The sequence below is a fragment of the Haliaeetus albicilla genome, chromosome 5 (assembly GCF_947461875.1).
Source record: "Haliaeetus albicilla chromosome 5, bHalAlb1.1, whole genome shotgun sequence".
Taxonomy (NCBI): Eukaryota; Metazoa; Chordata; class Aves; order Accipitriformes; family Accipitridae; genus Haliaeetus; species Haliaeetus albicilla.
In genome coordinates this window covers 31,838,912-31,857,291 of record NC_091487.1, presented here as the reverse complement: position 1 = coordinate 31,857,291, position 18,380 = coordinate 31,838,912, and the positions used below count along the sequence as shown (strand labels likewise).

The window sequence follows — 18,380 nt, the reverse complement described above, 5'->3', positions numbered from 1 at the left end:
TTTTTTTTTTTTTTTAAAAAGCAGGGAATAATTCTGTTATCTGATACTTGTTTCCATGGTGGTTTATGTATCAAATCCTCAAGCTAAGCTTTTAGTATGGTTTTTTTTTTTTTTTTAAATATGCACGTTTCTAGAATGTTGCTGTGTCTTAGCATCGTTTCTTTAGCGTTTTCTGATTTAGAGTGTTTATGGGGGACGGGTGGTCTTTATGGAATTAAGGAGCTATTGTTATATTCCTAGTTGACGTTTGAGGTGATTAACTTTGCTCGCATAGATCGTAGGAGAAGAAATCTGCTCATCAAGAAACCTCCAATTACGATTTTAAGATTGCCTTCGCAAACGTGTTTGAGGGATAATAAACTGTAGCTCGAATCCACAACGCGATATTTGGCCAACCAATTTTGGACATATTTTAAATATTTTTCTTTTGTTTCAGCAAAATAGCATCCGTTACGTGCAATGTGTCCTTACGAAAGGGGCTAAAAGAAAGTGAACAATAATATATTTTGCCTTAAATGGCACAACACTACTCTTTGGGAGAGTGATAATTTTTTAATCCGGTACTTGAAAAAAATAGTTTAACCGGGACGTCATTTTGCTCTTTATAACTTCTTCTGATGATTATTAAGATTTATGTCAGAAATTATGATTCAGGTACACACCCCCTCACCACTTGTGTTAATACGAGGTCTCAATCACCACGTATTCACTATTCACTCAAGCAAAACTCCCACTGAACTCCGGTTACGTTTTGACTGAACCACATCACAGTTTTGCTTAAGAAAGAACATTGAGAAAGACTCACTGTTTTATTAGTGACTATATTCTTTAATTGTTCATATTTTCCTTTAGGACGAAAAAAAAATCTGCCTGTAGATAGTCATTGGTATGTACTTAATTGTATAATCGCGAATAATAACGCCCGCCCAAGAAAGGAAGTATATGCGCGTACGTATTACACGACTACAAATTCAACGAATGGCAATAAATATGTGTACGTACATACAGACACACACAACCCTGCAGAGGTGTCTATCCACGCAGTAGTGTCTGTAGTATCTTCTCGGCAGTTTTGTGCACTGAAACGTTCTTGTTTTCAATACCTCCCCCCCCCCCTTCCCGCCCCGTGGTGAAGGTGCCTGGGTAAATGGGTCAAAAAGTGGTGGAGAACTGGGTTAGAAAGAGGTGAAGGTGAAGATCATTAGAGGTTTTAGGGCTGGCTGTGGCTGTTTTGCTGGGTTTGTGTGACTGTGCCCAGAGGGCGGAGTTCCTGCACATTCCTACCTCACCGGAGAACCTGCCCTCAACTCCACTGCAGCTACTCCAGAGAGATGGGACCCTCCAGAAGAAACCTGCCCAGCAATCCCAGCAAGCCTTCCCGCCAGAAGGGTAGGTGCACTTCAAGAAAACCTTCCCTACTTCTTCTCCCAACAGGCAGATCCATGTGATACGAATGAATAGAGATGACAGACTTCTGTCTAAACGTACTGTTTCCCCGTGCCCCCTGATAAGCAGATCGCCCGTGCAACCGAAGCACAGTTTCAAAGCACCAGTTACACCAAAACTGCGTGTGCCTAATGTTAGGATTTTTTTTTTCTTCTCTCTCTCTCCTTTTTTTTTTTTTTTTGGTCTCTTCCTCAAAGTGTTTCCTCCCCCGGCCTCCCCCCTCCCCCTCGGGCTGTATCGTTTCAATCGGTAAGTTGGAAGTTTCTTCGCCGGTTTAGCAGTTCTCATGGTTTATCTGTAGATTTTTTAGCTTGTTTTGTTAACGTGCTCTTTGTTTGCTTGTTTGCCACTAACGCCAGAGAAAGTCAGACGGGTGCAATGTTGTGTTTGCCTTTTTTAAGATGCCGGGAGAAACTGCCTCTACCTGCAAGAAAGGCGCACGATGGCACTTGGGGATGGGAGTCCTCCGCCGGCACCGGGTGAGTGCGGATTTTACTCCTCTTTTACACTCAGGAATCAAGTAGCTCCACTCGTGGTTTGTGTCCGCTGGTGTCAGGACGGGAGGGAGCGCGGTTCCCGCAGCCCCCTGAGCCTGCCCTGCCTTTTTGGTCACGGTTGAGCGTAGAAATATCATGGGGGCTAGGCAAGATTCCCCGCCACCACTCGTTCCGGGGTGAAACTTGCTCCTTGTTCCACCTCTGCTGTATGAAAGACGATTTTAGCATGGCGGGTATAGGCGGGTTCCGTAATGAATTATTTCTAAGAAGTCTGAGCCTGCCGTTTGAGGAAAAGCTACGGGCTTCTCGTACCTTTCGGCGGTTGTGTAAAGAGTGCTAATATCCCTAAATTCTCGGGAAAGCGCCTAAGTGCCAAAAATTCTGGGAGAGCACGGAGAAAGCCCTTGTAAGCAGCCGTACATCTCAAACTGAGCCGGGTTTTGCTCCGAGCGCTCCAGCGGAGCGAGCGCACCCTTACAACCGCCGCCCCGACCACGGGCAGTGTTCGTGTTCCTCGGAGAGCTCCACGCACTGCCTTTGTCCTCCCCCTCCCCAAACTCCGTGACTGCCTTCTGGATCCATGGAGATTTACGTGCGGCAAACCGAAACCGCGGGATAGGGGCGGAGGTTTAACCCCCTGATTTGCTCAGCTCGCTCACGCTTGCGGGTGGGGTGGCAGGCGTGCGGGTGCGTGGGCAGGACCCCGGGCCGGGGCCTCCGTGGACCGACGTTGTTCTTGTTTTGCTGTCCCGACGTGGCGGAGGGAAGGAGCAGCGGCTCGTGTCCCACCCGGCGGACGACTTTAACCCCCTTGCTCCTGCCAGTTGCGACCTCAGGAAAACAATTCGGGTTTTAAGATACGGCAAACTCGCTTTCCCGCGGTGCTGGGAGCTGAGACCCCTCAGCGCAGGGGGAGCGGCACCGAGCGCCTCTCTCCTTCCCGCCGTAGGACGAGGCGCCGGCGCACCGGGAAGCGTGCACTCGCACACGCCCGGCACACGCCGGCCTTAGCTTCTGACAGAACCCGCCGGCGCGTTTTCCGCCCGGCTCCGACCTGCCCAGGGGCGCCCCGTGGGTCCCGCGGGGCACGGGTGGCGCTCCCCACGCCCTGCCGTAGGGAGAGCGGCACCCGCGCCTCCCCGCGACGGCGGGCACCCGGCGCTGCCAGACCCCGGGCGGCCCCGCGCCCCGGAGCCGCGCCAGAAGCCGCCGTGCCCGGACACGCGTGTCCGCGGGGCGAGGCGAGGCGGGGGCCGGCCGGGCCGGGCCGGGCCGGGCCGGCGGGCGGGGGGCGGGCGGGCGGGAGGGCGGCGGCGGTGCGCGTGCCGCGGGCTGGGGGCGCTCTTGCCTCGCGGGAGAGCGGCCCGGGCCGGCTGCGCGGGGGAACCGGGGGGCGCCGAGCCCGGCCGCCTCTCTACGAGCCGGCGTCGACCCGGGGCCTCTCCCGCCGGTCCCGGCACTCACCTGCCGGTTGGTGCCACTGCGACGTGCAGGCGAGGGGCGTCCGTGCGGGGAGGGCTGGGGTCCGTGCCTCCCCCCGCCCCTTCGGAAAGGAGGAAAACCGTGAAGCGCGCTTCTCCGTGCGGGCTGGGGGTTTGCGCCTTGGCGGCCGCCGAGAGACACATGCCGCCGCAGGGAGACGCGTTTTAGAGTCCTCTTCCTGCCAACCGCTCCGGGATGCTCCGGTCCGGCAACGGTATCGCAAAACCCACCTCCCCCGCCGCTGGGGCAAAAGAAAGCAGCGAAAACTCCAAAAACAAAACCAAAGGAAATAGAACAAACGGCCAAAATAAACAAATAGCCAAGCAACTACCAGCAACTTCTCCCCCCCCCCCCCCGCCCTTCTTAATACCGTGTAACAGAATACAGTATCAGGCCAGCGAATTAGACTTAAAGCGAGCGGATTTACTCTTCTCAATCGGGGAAATGAATGCAAAGTCCGTTTCAAAGAATTATCTCTAGGGAGCCCGCCAAGCGTATTTGGGGTTATCCGTGATTTGAGAGGAAAGACTAAACGAGAGGGAGTCTGAGAAAAGCCTGCCATTGTCACCCTACCCTAAGGTGAGTAAAGCATCCCTGTAAAGTTAGCTCCAAAAGACTGCTTAACCTAAGCCCGAGAGGTGAAAGCTCTCCTCGCCGGGAGCCGCCTGGCCAGGGAGGCTGAATTTCCAGCTACAAAGGCGGCACGAAGCCCGGGCTCTCTTGGGTTTATTTTTTATCCCCCCTCCCCCCCCCCCCCGCCCCCGGCGGTGGGGAATTCAGAGCGCTTTGCAATGGATTTCGCAGGGGCATCTTTTACAGAGAGGTAGGAAGAGGTGAAGGAAGCCCTTCCCCTCCGGGGCGCTCCCGGTCCGCGGCGGCGGGAGCTGGCGGCAGCTCTCCCGTCCCGGCGGCGGAGGGATGGGGTCTGCGGCGGCCGGTCCGCGGGGGAGACCTCGCCGAGCTCCCCGTTAACTTGGAGGGCCTCCAAGTTAAGTCTTCTCCCTGCACTGGTCGGCAGTGGAAGGAAAAGAACTGGAGGCCCCCTCTCCGCCCCACCCCCCCTCCCTTGCCTGGTTTCCACCCAGCAATGAGCTGATCGCAAGCATTTAATATTAGATAGGCTCTTAAATTAATCATATCTAAGAGGAGGCAGGTATCTGCCAAAAAATCTGGCTGAAGTCGGGCTGTAGAGTAAAAAAAGCGGAATTCTTTCTCAGCCTTGGAAGATGGTTTAAAAAAAAGAGAAAGGAAAAAAAAAAAAAAGAGGTTGCATTCCCATAAAAATAAGCACAACCTCATTATGAAGCACTGCATGTCCCAAAAGGCTGCAATACTTTTGAGAATTAAATACGGCTAATATTCACTGGTTACCAGACTGCTCTTTTGAGCAAAAATCTCGGTGATGTTATACTAGAACCTGCGTTTCCCCCCTTTTTATGCTCCTTGCACAGCCAAACACGCTAGCATCCCCACACCAGTATATTCCAAATGGGGATGACGGCTCCGACAAGACTTCTCACTAGACCCGAACGAAACAAAGCTGGGACAGATTACTAGAGCGGTCTATGGAGGGATACGGTTAAGCGCATCACGAAATTACTTAGAATATTTCTCATGCCAAGGCTCATAGGTAGCTTTAAAACACGCTAGGGATAAGTAAATCTCCTTCTGGCTTTCTGAACTGCACTTCTGACGGCGAGTGCATCTGGAGGAGAGGATCACAGTGGTACAGAATGGCAAGGGTGTTTTTATTAGCGTGTACTATACATACACTCATACGGGTCTATGAGAAAACAGACGAGAATTATGCAAATAAAAATCGCATCGTTGTTTTATCAATGAGCTTTTCCCACTATATCTATATCTCTATAGCCATACATACACACGTGTATATTATACATGTGTGCATATATGCACGTATATACTTGCCCGATCTTTTCTGAACGTGAAAAGTGTCCTCTAGCATTCATCAGAAAAGGCAACACTGCATGTTCCTTTTCTTGTTTGCTTGTTTATTCTGTCTGAGCAAGGTTGTTTGTTTTTCTGGGAAGCGTAAGTTGCCTTTAGTTATGTCATCACTATCATTTGCATTTAGACGGAAGGCTAGGACTTATTAGCTCTATTTTTGTTATTAAATCAGTGAAGGCAAAAGTACTAATAATTAAATACAGATCTCTGATTGCAGGTTGGAACAGCAAAATCGATTGTCTCTTCATCAATAAGACAAGTGTTGAGTAGCTTGCTATTGATTAGTATGTTTATTTATGCAGAACTTTAGGTATTTGCTTACATATTTCGGGTTCTTTGTCTGCTAATTATTATACCAGATTAGTTTGAAAGAAAGAGCTTAGACTGGGAAACACACTTGACAGATCCATTCTTAGCTAACCTGATAGTGGATTATTGCAATCCAATAAGTTTAACAAATTACTTATACGTGCTTGCCTTTCGAGCAATTAGGAAACCGTTTCAGATTAAAATCCCTTGTTGCATTCGGGGTCGGTTCATTTAAATAAAGGGGCATTCTGTTTAGATATTTTCCAAATGAAAAATAATTTTCCGGATCCGCAGAGGCTGAACAGGAGCCGGTGCGTGCTTCGCCGTCCGGGCCCTTGGCTTCCTTCGTAAGTGTAAAACACCCTCCCGGCAACAGTGGTCCCTGGGGGTTCCTCACGGATGGAATTTAAGAATCGGAGGCAACCTGCGTATAGAAATCAGGAATCGATATACTAGAGGACAAAATAAAAATAGGAAGCGCGGCATTCCAAAATCGGAGTGCTCCAAAGCAGGCGGTATTTGAAGTTGCTTTTTGGCTTAGTGATTTAATCAGTTCAAAAGGAATCGCCCCGGCCTCCCGGCTAAATCGTCTGGTTTCCAGCCATCCCCTCCCAGGGCCGCAGAAGGCTGACATTTTGATATATTTCTTAATACGCTTCCCCCCCTCGGTCCCCCCCGTCTCCCCCTCCCCAACACTGGGGATCTTCCTTCTGCGGCCGTTTCGGGGAGGGCTCTGCTTTATCAATATTTTTTCCTTCTCCGCTTCGACCGTGCTGGCACAGGCACCTCGGCGGCGGAGGGCGAGCTCCGGGCGGGATGGATGGCGGCGGGGCCCGGTGCGAAGGCCAGGTGCGGGGAGGGAAGGGCCGCCTCCTCCCGGCCCGGCCCGGCCCGGCCCGGCCGCGCTGCCCCGGCGGGGCGCAGACCAGCCCCCCCGGCCGCCCCCCCGGCCCGTCCGGTGCTGCGGTGCTGGGCGAGCGGGACGCCCTTCTCCGCGACCAGCAGCGCTCTTCGTTTCTTCCTCGTCTTTCGCTTTCGGCAAGTTTTGTCGGGGCGGGGGGCGAGGGGGGGGATTTTTTTTTTTTTCCCCTTCTTCTTCTTTTACCTCCAGCAACTGCTGCTTTACAACCTGGAGAGATAAGGCGGCCTCGCATCAGATGATCGCAGAGATAAGTAATCTCTCCCCTCGGCCCGTGGTATAGCTGACCGTATGCGCTTGAATCTTAGAGCGCTAAGTCTTTCCTGTGAATGAACGAGAAAACACTCGACAGGTCGTGAATAATCGTTTTAATGAGTGTGTAAAAGCGTGCGATGGGGTGCACGGAGCTGTCGGGTTAAACAAACAACTTGTACCCTGACGAAATCCGATTGTTAAAGTGCAAAGTGGTGTCAGTCCAATTTCCATCCCAGTTCTAAAAACCACAGATCTAAGTCGCGGGAGTCCAATTTTCCCCATTAAGAAAAATAACAATATTTTCTGAACGTAAGTGCGATCGTCCCGAATGTTAGCCTTTGACGAAAAAAAAAAAAGACCAGTTGCATATCCCAAAGGTACCGAAGTTCTTTATATTCCTTTTTAGTATTTTTAAAGAAATTAGTTAAAAAGTGTGTATTTGACATTTTCCTAGATATTATCGGATCAATGCGGTAAATATTTTCCTTTTTTGTGTTTCCCCCCCCCGTATGTTTTTTCACAGATCACTGGAGGCAAACATCGAATTAATTGGATCTCAATGACTGAGGTTGGTAACTCTGTATCGAACCAAGGTTGTCTCTGTCATAGTGTCCAGGTGTTTACAAGACATTTCAGGCGTTTCTAGAAAAGGTAAATCTGAAGAACGCATATCATAAAATTAAAAAGGAGGTTACAATATTGTATACTCCAAATCCAAGTGATCTTACTCCTGTGTGGGGAGGTAAGACTCTGTGCTCTGTAACAGTCTATCCAGAGACTATAAATTCCGGAGAAAAATTTTGGAGTGGTTTTGTTGTTGTTGTTTGGGTGTGGTTTTTTTGTTTGTTTTGGTTGGTTGGTTGTTTTTTGTTGTTTGTTTGTTTGTTTTTTAAGAAAGCCTGCCATCAGACTAGCCAGGGCCTTGCACTATTCTGAAAACGCAAACCCCACTCCTTTAAGTCCACTGATTATTTTCTAGGGTTAGTAATGACGCATATTGCTAATGTTTATTGTTCCTAAAGACTTCCAGACCAACTACAGGTCTGGTCCTCTCCGTGAAAAGTCATTTTCAGATGTGTCCTCCCTTTCTTTGAAAATACCGATTTGAGAAAAGCGAGACAAGGCAACCCCGGCTGGAAAGCAATGCTTCTTAAAATTTCTCTCCTGTTCCGCTTAATACTCGAATTTTCAAAAATAATATGTCATTGGAAAATAAACGGCATGCCAAAATGTATTGCTAGGCTATAGACTTAATGGGGACCCAATGCAGTTTCCAGTGATACGAATGGGAAATTTAGTTTTGATACTGGTGGAAGCTGAATCTGGCCATTCATGAACTGAATAGGAGTATCCAGATGGCTTTGGTCTCAAGCCGATCTCCAGCGTTTGTAGCATTTGGAGTTATAACATAGATTTTTTTTTTTTTTTCCCCACCAAGGCAATTTCACCACTAGAAACGATGTAGGCATTGAGAATGAATATTGTTCAATTTCGTGTCCCTAAGCGCGACAGAATCGCCTTTGCGTACCTTCCTCTGAAACCGGTGTTAGAAAGAAAAGAGAGAAGAAAAGACAGTGAGAGAGGGGGAGAAGGAAAAAAAGATAACTCAGCCCCGCTGGATTTGGTAGCGGATCTATAACTAATGAGCCATACGATCACATAACAGTATTTAACAAGCCTCTGAGAAATGTTCTGGGCATTTTCAAACATGGGTTTGTTCAGACTATATGACTTGAAACACGTCGGTGCCGGGACCAGTCTGAACGCTGAAGACTGTCAAACCCGAAATGTTGTTCCCACTGTTTTCCTTAACTCCCTGCGGGCGAAAAAAGGGATGTAGGCTCAGCCCCACGGAGGAAAGATAGAGGAGAATGAAAGACAAAGAGCAAGGACATGTGCCTCCCAAGCACAACAGGACAGAAGGCTGCATCCTGAGAGCTAGGGAACATTTCTCATCCCAATGAAAGGCTAATGCCCTCCTCCTGCAACTGCAATTTCCTTTGCAACAAAAACGTGCGTAAAATGGGCACGGCGGATAGTAAAGACCTATCAGTTTCCCGCTGTAGTTCTGCTAATAAATAAACTTCTAAATGTTTAAAACATTCTATCTGTCACATTCACAAGATAGGTACTGTAAATTCCTGATGCAAATATACAAACAGAGATCCAAGAGGTTGCCTCTGTTTTTGTATCTCTCTCTCACAAGAAATGCACTATCAAAACATTAATTATATTTGAAAGGGAGCAGATTATTTGTTTGAGAAAGAATTACATTCTTGAATTTATATTCCACGCAGATCTCTCCTCCTGTCTGCTGAGAGGGTTGAACTGTAAATCTGTCTCAAATGATGTACCCCTAAAATGTAGGTAGGTGTGTCACATTAGAGTAGTAGAGAGATGGGAGATAATCTGTAGGTGCTTTTAGACACCTCTGTGGGATGGGTCGTTAGGGAATGTTGAAATCAACATGAAATTGCAAATCTAACATGTGAAGAACATACACCCTTATTCTTTGACAATGGAAATACAAACACACAGAGTCATGCAGAGTCAAACCTAGTTAGTTATTAAACACTGTGACTCACAGGAGTTTGGGCCCACAGTCCCCGTTATGGTTTTTTGTTTGTTTGGTTTTTGTTTTGTTCGTTTTGGTTGTTTTTTTGTGTTTGTTTTTTTTTTTTTTTTTTAAATGCCACATGCACATCTTGCGGTGGAGCTACCAACCATGTGAGTCACCAGCCATCATTTAAAGACTTTACTTTATTTCCTGCCTTTTAAAAAGACTAATAAAAGGGTTAAACAGATGGCCTCGTATCTCTACCTTTCTTCTGAAAAATGGCGATCTACTGGAGCTTTTTTAGGACGCCCTGAAATGCTGTCCTCGGCATCTCCTTTTTCCACTCCCTGCTAACCAGCCACTCAGTATTTCCTAGGCTACCTTCAGGCGCCGTTAACTATCTCAGCAGCATCGCTCTCCAGCATTGCAAGTATTTTGGCAGGGACTGATGTGAACAGCCCAGTCAGAAAGGTGTCTGGGGCTGTCGTGTCCCGCTTGGGGAAATTCCTCACTAAAAGGGGACCCTTAGCTCGGGCCCCGGGGAAGCTGCGTTAGCAGCAGGTCCCGCAGAGGTGGACCCTCTTCTCTGTTCCTGTATTTCTTGAGCCCTGGGAAAACCGAGCCATGGGGCCTGAAGGGCGGTCGCAGGGAGCACGGGGGGGTACGGGGGGGGCGGGCTTTTCTGCCTGCGGCTGTGCCTGGGATGTGCTCTCTCCCTGATTAGGTATCTGTGGAGGAAGAAGGTGACGTGACGAGAAACGCCTGACAGCCAAAGTGGGGAACTGTCCAGGAGAAGGATCCGTGATGAATGAGGTCTGCGTGGTCATGATGCAAAAGCAGAACAGGACAGTGTGCTGGCACCAAACGCCGGTTTTTTTGTTCGCTAGAACCAAAAAGAAAAATGCGGGGGGAGGCAGTGGGGGTTGGGAGGGAGAGATGGGAGAAGTTAGTGGCTGTCTGGAGCGTAAACACGAGTCCCTCATCCCGGGAGAAGGGAAGGCTGCGCTTGCCAAACGCTCTAGAGCCCAGGGGAGAGGCAGAGGCACCGCCGGACCCCTCCGAGATGCCGCCGTGAAATCCGGATCCAACGCGACCCGAAGGACCGTCCTTTACCAAGTGATCGGTCCCGAAAGCTCCCAGGCAGATGTCCGAGGTTAAGCCAGGCTGCTCGGTAACTGCTGAACAGTCACAGGGAACAAGACCTGCCCCGGGGTAGGGGATCGGATACGGGGGACAAAGGGGGAGAGACGGGATGACATAACCCAAAACCCACTAAAACTGCAAACGCGGTTTGGTTCCTCGGGTAACTTCGGGCAGATCTCAGGCTTCTTCCTCGGGCTTGGCGGGGAAGGCTGCCGTGGCTGAGCCTGTAACTTCTTGCCTTGTTCTTGACCGTGCACTGTATTGCCATAATGCCAATAAACGCTTTAAACGCGTCTTAACTAGCGGCCAGCAGACGCTCCAACCTCTCAGGCCCGGACTAAACGAGGTCTGGCCCGGCCCGGGCCGGCGGGGTCGCTCCCTGCCTTCGGGTGCGCTCCGTGCTCTGGGAAAATGTGGACGGGTGGATGGCCGGGGGGCCGTTTGCATCGGCCGCTGGGGTTTCTCTCCTTGGAACGGCCGGTCCTGGCTTGCAAGGCGCCGCAGAGGCAAGGGCTCGCTTGGTTTCAGCGGGCTCAGGATTTCAGGACCCGATGTTCAGCGGCCGGAGACACCCCTGCCAGGATTTTGCCCGACTTAGTGGCTGCTTACGAGGAGAAGCAGCTCTCTCGGGGACGAATTCCCTGGGGTGAAGCATGGCCCGTATCGCTCACCCTTCCAGCAAATGCCAGCAGATGGATGCAATTAAAGCTCGGCGGTCCTCCGCGGCCGGACACCGACACAGGGTGTGAGAGGGTTGGCCATTATGCAGTGCCTATGGGCTGGTATTCACCCCCGGCAGCTGCAGCAGGGAGGAGGAACGAAACGGGGGTGCTCCCAGCTTCCCTGTCCCACGGCAAGGGGAGCCCGGCAGGACCCCCAAAGTTCAGGAGAGAAAAGGCCAGAAAAAGCGACAACGAAGGAAAGCTCCACACACGTGTCAGGAGCATTCAAATTTCGATGTAATGTTATTAATAATCATAAAATCCCAGCAAAACAACGGCTCTCTTATAAAGGAAATCTGAGGAGCGCAGTGAGCTAAGTGAAAGCTCTGTTTCCAAGGCAAGGCAGGATTAGTTCACTGCACATAATAGCCAGTGTGTAGGAATTGCAAATGAACATCACCAGCAGTGCTGCAGTTACCCTTCTTAAATTAATATCGAGCTGGCTTCTCTGCACAACGTGCAAGTAACAGACATCTCTCATCTTTCGAGGGGAACGAAGATTTGTAATTATATCTATCTGTGCATATACATATATTTCCCCAAGTTTAATCTAAGAAACTCCTTTCCCAGTGTAGCCAGGCAGCAGTGGAAGATGTGGGGTAACGCCCCCACGACCTGTTTTGCGGGTTAAAAAACCCCATCGACCGAGGACACCCCCCCCCCCGAAGCCCCAAACCAAACCCGACACCCTCACGGGCGCGGGGTGAGCCTGGTCCCAGGCCACGGAGGACGCGCGGCCGTGCGGCGGGCCGCCGGCGGGCACGGCTGCCTCGGCCGGCCCCGCCGCGGAGAAGCTCCGCGCCGCTCCGCGCCGCTCGGCGGGGCCGGGCGCCCCAGCGCTCCCCCTGCCCGGGGTCGGGCCCCGAGGAGCAGCGTCTCGGCCGGCTTCCCGCCGCGGGGGCTGCCGCCGCACGCTCTCCCCGTGTGCCCTTGCAGGCGCAGGCCCCCAAACCTGGGCTGAACCGATACTTCCATCCCGTCACCAGGCATGCGAAGGGGGGAAAGCAATACATTTGATCCTCCGCTGCAAAGAGGGGAGAGAGAACGCTGCGAGCTCCAGGGCTCTTTCAAACACTTCAGGAATTAATGGGGGAGGGGAAGGGGCTAGGAAGGAGAGATGCATTAAAAATGGTAAAATAAAAACACGATAGGAAGATATATTTACTGTCAGCTCAGAGCCAAAACATTTATGCTCCCACGCCTTTTTTTTTTTTTTTTAGCAAATCGGAACTTAAGTGATGCATTTTAATTATTTTAGGAAAATAAGCAAGAAGGCTCTTTTTCAGAGTCTCAATACATAGCAGCAGAGTGTTCTGTGCTGGTGATGTCTCTGGCTCGTGACGGCCTCATCTATGCAGCCACTACTGTGAGCTCTGAAAATCTGGGAAGAATGGGGTGTTACTGGCAATTTCTGAAAGGGACTATCCATTATTTTTAGGGTTTTCTGAAAGTGAACATGAAAAGAATTTTCTGACAGTCTGAGAGGTGAAAAGAGGGCCAATATTTTCCTAAAGCTTCATCTCAGAATGATGGGTGCCTAAATCTCACTATTGTTTTAAGCATGAGGTTAGGAGCGATTTTCCTTATTTTTCAAATAGTTGTTTCAACTCCTTGAAAGTAGTGGGGAAAAGATATGTGTTTCCCTGACACAGAAGGAGCTGGATGCCTTGCAGTCTCTCAGATCAGCTTGGTGATTCCCCCCCCCCCACTGCCTGATCTAATCCCTGACAACTTTCTTCCTGCATACAATGTGTCCCTAATCTTCAACAGATTGCAGAGACCTTCCTGAAGGAGAGTGATACTTGGAAAAGCCACTTTTTATTTTGGGGAGAGGGGAGGAGGGAAATACTCCCTTCACCCAGAAGTAGAACCTATTTGAGTGTAGTCAGAAAAAAAGAAAAAAGCAAAAGCAAGTGAGAACACAGCAGAAGAGAGTCCCTTTAAGTTCACATTTAAAGAAAATCATGAACCAGTGTATCACAATTGTAGGGAATGCTAAACCACACACACTGGGAATTCTATAGCAGAAAATATTAGTCATAATCTCCCTTTGTAAAAAAAGCAAATCAATGATGGGTTTCAGTTCTCTGTTTTCAGAAACACCTAAAGCATTTAAGGCCAGCAGGGCTTAGTCCACCATTTTCCCTTCAACCAGGATGCCACCCCCCATCTTTACTAAAGATTTTCATTATGTTTCTGATGCTCCTCTCCTCTCCACCAACTTCCCTTTTGGATGGGGTATATTCTGTCACTCAAACACTGCAGCCAGTTTCTGTCAGCTTAAAATGAGCTGAGTGAAAAGTGCAGCGTACCTATAGGCAAGCTCCTTTCTTTCTCTTTGCAGTGTGTTTCTACTGCATCTTCAAGACTCACCAACGAAAGGCCCAGAGTTGTTGCTTTGGAGGCTGTGCCATCAGTCTGAGGGGTGCAGAAACTGCAAAAAAGTAGAGAGCCAGGAAAAGTCACATGGTTTTGGTTCCTGATTCAAGCAGAACAGCAGCATCAGCAACAACAGCGACAGCAACTTTAAGACCGTACCAAGAAAAAAGAGAGAATGAAGAGGAAAGAAATCCTAACAGCAGTGAAGGCAAGCAGGTAGAAGTGCTTTACAGAGCAGGGTGATACTACTGATTTCCAGCCTATGTAATTCCTGCCCCAAAGATGGGGCAGGCCACAGCTTGTAGTATCCAGAGAGCTGACAGCAGAAAAGAATGCTGGTCTATGGGTGTCTGAGCACTGTCGCTGTTTTGCAGCACATGAAGCCACCTCTGTGAATGTCTCTAAGAGTCTCCTGACACATCCATGCCCCTACAAGCAAAGCAGAAAAGTGCTTGTTGCCTTGTTTTCATGTAGATCCTAAAGATGTCCTGACTTTCCCTGTACATCTCCACCATGACCTCTATTGAAACTATGAAATACAGTGTCGTTGGTTTACAGGAAGAAACTTGGGCATCAGGACTTCCATAAGGAGGTGTGCGAGCAGATGCATACAAGATGTGTGTGTGAGAAGGAAGTGGCCCAGCTGCCTTATCCTCTCCAAAGAACTTCCTCACCTTCTCCTCCTGCGACACAGTGGACTCCTGGCACTTCCATTTTCTTTCCTGCTCCTCCAGAGTCCATCGAATCTTTGCCTCCTTGCCTGATGGTCCTGGATTATCACAGGGAGAAATAGACTAACACTAAAAATCTGTAAAAATTAGGTCTGAATGTTCTTGAAATTGTCATGATTGATGGTTTGATGGAGTCTGGTGGAAAAGATTCTTCGATTAAATGCTGGAAGCCTGGTGAATCACCATTTGATGCCAAGTTTGCAAAAAATGTAGAGAATAATGTAATCTGAGGAACGTCCTTTCATTGACAGGGAATAGATGATCTAACAGTATCTTTCATCTGTACATTTTTAGAATTTATACTTTCACAAAAATGTAAGCCAAGTTAGCATACTAGCTTGGGATACTCATTTAAAAAATCAGTTATTGCAGATTTTTGGGGGCATCATACTTAGCTGAAGCTGAAAAAGAAGCAGCAATGAACAATGCTAACAATGCTGAACAATGTTGACTTACAGAGTGCTATCATTACACTTCAAAAGTAACATATTACTGCCAAGAAACTGAGTTTTTCAATCTTCTTTTAGGGCTGTTGATTAGGAATGACTTCGAAGCTTCCTTCTGGCACCTAGAATAGGACCCTGCATTCGCTTCTATTGAAAAGCCTGCTGGATATTTGGAGGAGCTACAAATCTCATAATTAATTAATTAATTAATTAGTAATGGGCTGGTAGGATCTGTATAAACTGCTGAAGTCATGAGACAGATTATCTATTCCATTTCTTCTTAAGATCTTGATCTACTATTGATATAGCACAGAAGCACTGCTCCCCTTGCCCATATCTAGCTTCATGAAAATAATCCTCAAGTCTGGATGTGTGTACTTGGTTTTTGCGTATTAGGGACAGGAGCTCTTTGCCAATTGCGTTATTTGTTTTGTTTATTTGTTCACTGATAATGATAAGCCTTTTGGGGCAGTTTCTGCTAGACATTTGAACTCGGCACCTTGTAGGGATTTCAGATGTTCTCTGGATAGATTACATGCCTAGTGGGAACTGGTTTTATGTTCTGAATAAGAAGTATACTTGAATAACTTGGCCAATGATTTAGAGACTGCTTTGTGTAACTGTGCATTTTTCCATAAGTAGGACCACCCTCCATGCCATGTAGAGACTCAAGTATCACACGTGCTGTGCGCAACTGGAAGTCTGTCATAAGAAACAGCGGACATTCCTGTACACTGGCAGAGGAAGAAAAGCTGCTCCTGATGTGTTGCTGTCCTTTAAGGTGATACGTTTTCAAGGATGAGAAAGATGATCATGGTTTATACCTTTGCACTGAAACAAGGCTAGTGCTATCAGAATGTGGGTTCCGTGCAAAGGCTGATCTCAGGCTTGCTGTTTTGCTTTTCTGTCTGCTATTGTCACGTGAGTTCCTTTGCTCAGTGACTGAATGTGGAGAAGCAGCCGTGTTGAGGCAGATTCTCTTGACACATGGGCCTGAAGTAGCTTTCAAAGGAGATATTTTAGAAGCCATGTGTCAGGCTAGAGCTTCCAATGCTGAGCTTTACTACTTCTTCTCCTCATGAAGACATGAGTAGGAAAGAACTATTGAAATACTGCAAATCCTGAACAATCTTCTGTTGCAATGAATCATTGTAGAAAAGATAGTTTGTCTTAAGGGCAAGGAAACAAGATGGGAATCCATCATTGCTGGTCTTGAAAATAGAGACCAGAGATCATGATGCGGTAGCTCTCCTTCAGTGAGAAGCCCCCAGATGCAGGGGGGGGCGGCACTTGCTGTTATTTCAGTTTTTCGTGTTTCACTTGGTAAGTTCCTTACACAGATGCACGAGCATATGTATGCTCAGAAAGACCCTTAATGGTGAAACTCTCTTCTGGATCCCTAAGTGTCTAATATATTCGTCTTCCATTCTTCTATGAGTGCTCTAACTGGACTAACATTTGACATATTTCAAACTCCAGTTGTGGACTGAAGGTTCACACTTTAAAGTGGAGAACCAAAGGCCTAATATCTCACTCTAACAGATATTTTAAAGTGTACAAAATATTATTGGTCAAATGGACAAAAAACCGCTTCTGTCCAGGACTCACATAAAGGTGACTGGGATGGTTTGCTTTAGGCTGCTGCATATTTTAAAGCCTAAACTAAAAGAAGTAGCTTCCAATTTAATAAAAAGTGCTTTGAAAGTTGCTAAGCAACTTCTAGAAAGCTTGCTTTTTAAGAAGTTCATTTGTTTGTTTAATTTCAGGAAAAGGTTGCATATTATTATCTAAGTTCCATAAATCAAAAGAGAAATGCATACTGGAAATGCAATAGGACATTTCAACATTTACTCTACTTTCTATGTTTTGCAATTAAAACCCCTTTAATTGTCTTGTGAAGTTTCATCAAGTATTCAACAAATGTTATTTATGTATAAAACTTCAACAGATTATTCAGTACGCAAAGAACCAAAGGAAAAAGATTAAACAGGTTTGTCATATGGTATGTGTTTATCTTAACCTTTCTTCTTCAAAAATCTCATCTACTAAGTACTTTTATCAGACACTAATTATACTCCTTCTGAAAAGAATTTCTCCAACACCCTTCAGTGCCTACACCCTTTAATCATATCTCATTACATCTACCTAATCCATCTCTTTTTCACATTGCCAGGGCTCATTAATAGTTTTAAAAGCCAGTCCTGGACATTATCTTTCCTTTCTATAGAAATATAAATAATACCAATACTGTTTTATTCCTAGATTTCATAGGCATTTGTAATTAAATAAAAAATTACTTGGGAATACTGAAATTTCCTCTAAAAATAACTTTAAAATGTGTAATAGAACAGCAGTAGAAAGTTATAAGTCTTTCCTCAAATGGTTGTTTTTATAAGCTGTTTTAACAGTGGATCAATAATCACTTTGAAAGGAAGCGATCCTTGACTAACATTTAGCAGATATTGTGCTTCACAGATGTTTTATAGGCGATACATGTACCACCTTGTAAACAGTGTGGGTAGTCCAATGAATCTCTACATGATTGTGAGTGAAAAAAAAAAAGATGAGGCCAACAAATGGCCTGCCTTCATTCTTATGCTGCGTGTGTGCCTTACATCACTGCAGTATGAAAAGCTTACAGAAAATGTCTCTACTATAGTATCAACTAAAGTGAACTGAACAACCTAGAATGAATAATTGATGTGTCAAATTTTGCTTTCTTTTTCTGTTCTCCAATTGTCTGCAAACAGGCTACAAAATTTTCTACTACTTTTACCCTTTAAAATTATTTGTAAATCACTTCAGTGGATAATCCTCAGTCTATAGACCCTTCCTGTTTGTTGTGAATTTTGGCAATTTGCAGTTTACATTGTATTAGTTAATTAAGCTAGCTATCTGAATTTATTTGTGCTCTTATTTTTCAGGATGGATAGGTCTACATTATGCTAGCTTACCTTAGCTGAAAATCTGAGTAATGACACAAAAGCATGCTGTATTGGTTCATTTTCAAAAGTCATAACATGTCACGATTGTGGCTTTGAGGTAAAACCAGTTGCCAGATTTTGACTAGGAAGATTGTTTTTCTCCAAATCAGACCAGAGGGACCACTAAATAGTTTTTTGTCTACATTTGTAATGAGGAATATGATAGTATTCCATGGATTATCTGGAAGTTTTATTTAACATATTAAGATTTTCACTACAGGAACCTGTGACATTTGTTCTCAACCTCCGACACATCTTAATTCTAGCTTTTGACCTTCTACTAGAAATCCTAAATTAAGTTAATCCTAAGATTTGGGGAAGTGTTTTTTGACTTACTTTGGCAGAAGGCATAGATGATCCTTGGACCGTTAGTGTCCTTGACCATTGTGAAGAACCATGGACGCAGTTTGCAGCAAACATCGGTTCACACTGTAGCTCCTTAGAGGAAGGAAGCACAACCACAGTGTCCTGAATTTCAGGCAACTGGGCTGACCAAGGCAAATTCATATCACCCTTGCATCTGTTTAATGGCTAACTGCAAT

The 18,380-nt window shown here is 47.0% G+C and overlaps 1 long non-coding RNA gene across 2 annotated transcripts; it reads left to right on the top strand.

The window, feature by feature from the left end:
- Nucleotides 1-1,131: 1,131 nt before the first annotated feature.
- LOC138685486 (uncharacterized) lies at nucleotides 1,132-10,875 on the top strand. Of its 2 annotated transcripts, XR_011324757.1 has the most exons (4): nucleotides 1,132-1,389; nucleotides 1,848-1,925; nucleotides 7,400-9,243; nucleotides 10,158-10,875. It is a non-coding gene; the product is annotated as an uncharacterized lncRNA (long non-coding RNA). The 2 variants fall into 2 exon arrangements; XR_011324756.1 differs by having other exon boundaries at nucleotides 1,137-1,389; nucleotides 7,400-10,875.
- The last annotated feature ends 7,505 nt before the right edge of the window (nucleotides 10,876-18,380 follow it).